The sequence below is a fragment of the Myotis yumanensis genome, unplaced genomic scaffold (genome assembly GCF_028538775.1).
Source record: "Myotis yumanensis isolate MYYU_CA2020_CCGP unplaced genomic scaffold, mMyoYum1.0.hap1 SCAF_14, whole genome shotgun sequence".
Lineage (NCBI taxonomy): Eukaryota > Metazoa > Chordata > Mammalia > Chiroptera > Vespertilionidae > Myotis > Myotis yumanensis.
In genome coordinates, this window is record NW_027223765.1 from 37,595,087 (window position 1) to 37,598,583 (window position 3,497).

The 3,497-nt window shown below is 33.0% G+C and overlaps 1 pseudogene; it reads left to right on the top strand.

Annotated features, from left to right (window-relative positions):
• The first annotated feature begins 2,181 nt into the window (after window positions 1-2,181).
• LOC138992825 (U2 spliceosomal RNA) lies at window positions 2,182-2,310 on the top strand (annotated as a pseudogene).
• The last annotated feature ends 1,187 nt before the right edge of the window (window positions 2,311-3,497 follow it).

The following is a 3,497-nucleotide window of genomic DNA, read 5'->3' on the forward strand; positions in this document are numbered from 1 at the left end:
GTGGGGTCCTTGTGAGCCACTCTGCCTGCTGTTCTTCCGGGCATGTGCCAGGCTTGGCCATGTGAATGGTGTTAGCTCGTGGACAGAAGCAAGGAGCGAGAAATGCCACATCCAAGAGGAAGATTGAGAGCCATTCTCTGGTCCTGCAGCATTCTTCTTTACTTGCATCATCACAGAAGGCAATACACAGCCAACAGACACATGAATGAGAAAGAACAGTTCAATATAAGCCACTGGGATTTGTGGGGTCATTAGCTAACACAGCATAACTTTGGTCTAAGCTGAGTGTGACATTACATTAGGCGATATTTGGTGGGATATATATTTATTGAGGTACAGCACAAATAGAAATGTACAGAATTCACAGCAGTACAGACTGAGGAATTGAAATCCAGGAAGCATGTCCATGTAATATCCCATCCTAATTAAAAAGTGGACCGTTATCAGCAGTCCAGAAAGTCTACATATGCTCTCTTCTTTCCATTAACCTCTTCTTCCCTAAGGATAATCATTGTCCTGATTTCTAAAGCCATAGATTAGTTTGAACTTCTTGTAAATGTAAAATGTACTTATGTAAATGAGCATACACTCTGTTGTGTCTGGATTCTTTCTGTCAATGTTATGTTTGTGAGATTCGTTCCTATTGCACATAAAGTACTTGTTATATGCTTTACCATTTTATGAATCTATCACAGTTATTTATGATACTGTTGGTTGGTTGTTTCTAGTTTCTGATTATTGCAAATTGTGCTGCTATGAATATTCATGTTTTTTTGGAGAACTTATATATGTATTTCTGTTGTGCATAAAATAAGGAATATCATAAGGTCTACCTATGCTCAGCTTTAGTAGATTCTGCAAAATGGTTTTCCAAAGTGATTGTACAAATTCATTCTCCCACTAGCAATGTGTAAGAGTTTCAGTATTTAGCATTGGCTGTTCATTTTATTTTAGCCAATCTGGTGGGTGTACAGTAGTATCTCATTATTATTTAATTTTCATTTTCCTGATGGCTAATTAAGTTAATATCTTTTTACATATTTATTTGCTATTTGGACATCTACTTTTGTGAAGTATCCAAGTATCTTTATTATTTTATTGGATTTGAAGTTTTACTCATTGCTCATAAGATTTTTGTACATATTCTGGACATATGTACAATTTCATCAATTTTATGCATTACAAATATTTTTCCTTGTCATTTTTTACTTTGACTTGTAATTTTTACCATCTTAATGGTGCTTTTTAATAAACATAAGTTCTTAATTTTAATGTAGTATTTTATCTACCTTTTTCTCCATGATCATTGCTTTTTTAAAATATATGTTTTTATTGATTTTAGAGAGAGAGAGAAGGGGAGGGAGAGAGAGAGAGAAACACCGCTAGGCTGCCTCCTGCACATCCCTTACTGGGGAGGGAGCCCGCAATCCAGGCATGTGCCCTGACCTGGAATTGAACCCGGCAACCTCTCAATACATAGGATGACACTCAAGCAACTGAGCCACACCGGCCAGGGCCATGATAATTGCTTTCTGTGTAAAAAAATCTTTGCCAACTCCATTTGAGGAAAATATTATATATTGCAATTCACCTTGAATTTATTTTTGAATATGGAGAATAAATAATTTTTTATTTCCATAGGAATATCCAACTGAACCAGATCTATATAACACTGTTACTTCTGTCATAAATGAAATGTACAGAAATACAGAGATCAATGTCTGGATTTTAATCCTTTGATCTGTTTTTCAAAACCTGTACCAATTCTATAGCATTTTAATTATTGAAGCTTTCTAAGTTTATTATCAGTTAGTATAAATTCACCAACTCTACTCTTAAAATTGTTTTGAAATATTTGACCTTTTGCATAGCCATATAATAGAATCACCTTCTCAATTTGCAAGCATAACTCAAATCTGCCAAAACTTTATTGTAATTGTATTATAAGTATATATTAGTTTGAGGAGAATTGGCATAGTAACAATATTGAAATTTTTAATCAACAAACATTGTATGGCATATCCCTCTATTTAGTTCTTTAATTTCTCTTAATAATGTGTTCTTTTTGTTTGATTTGCATTTGTTTTCCATATAGAGGCTGTGGTTATATTTTTCATATTCATTTAGTTATTTGAAGAAGGGTTTTTTGGTGCAATTGCACGTTTTTTAATATATATTTTGATTGCTTCTCGGCCTTTTGGCTAAGATCAAGTGTAGTATATATATTTTGTTACTGATATATAGAAATACACATGTGATATACATACATATTCTTTCAGTCAACATTATGTTTCTAAGAATGTAGGTCTATTTATCTACCTACCTATCTAGGTATATTTATGTGTATGTAGATAAATATATATTTAATTATTAATAAATACATGATTTATAGAATACTTTAAAAGTTCTAGGTTCACAAGTCTGCCATCTGAAAATAATGACCTTTTTAACTATATTTTAAAATTTTTAGTTGGAAAGTACTTACAGAAAAGTTTCAATAATAAGCGTGAAAAAAAACACTTGTAATATATATATTTTTAAAATTTTTATTGATTTCAGAGAGCAAGGGAGAGGGAGAGAGGTAGAAACATCAATGATGAGAGAGAATCATTGATCAGCTGCCTCCTGCACACCCCTACTGGGAACAGAGCCTGCAACCCAGGCATATGCCATTGACTAGAATCAAACCTGGGACCCTTCATTCTGCTGACCAACACTCTGTCCACTGAGCCAAACCAGCCAGAGCACTCATAATATTCTTTTATGGATTCATTTCATTCTCTCTTTTTGACATACTTGCCAAACAATATCTTATTAATTTTAGGTATATATCAGAGTATTTGAATATTTACATATATTATAAGAGAACCCCCATGATCAGTCTAGTTACTGTCACCATAAAAAGTTATTACAATATTATTGACTATATTCCCTATCATGTACATTACATTCCCATGACTTTTTATTTTATTTTATTTTAAGTTAAGAGGTATAACTGGAAGTGTATACCTCTTAATCTCCTTTACCTATTTCACCAGACCCCCAACACTTCCCCTCACTGGGAAAAAAAAACTACAGTATTTTTCTTGTACCGATGAATTCATTTCTGTTTTGTTTAGTTTGTTTTGTTTTTTAGATTCCACATCAAGTTAAATAATATGGGTTTTGTCTTTTTCTGTTTGATATTCACTTAACATAATTCCCAGTCCATCCATGTTGTTGCAAATGGCAACATTTCATTCTCTTTTGTGGCTGAGTAATATTCCAATGCACACAGATATGAGCAAAAGTAGGTTTACAATTATAATACAAATAAATAATGCAATAATTAATAAATAGGGATATAAGAATAAACTATTGTACTCACAACTGTAAACCTACTTTTGCCCCATGCTGTGTGTTCCACTTTTTTATCCATTCATCTATCGATGGACACCTGGGTTGCTTCCATATCTTGGCTATTGCAAATAATGGTGCATTGAAAATGGGGTGCATAT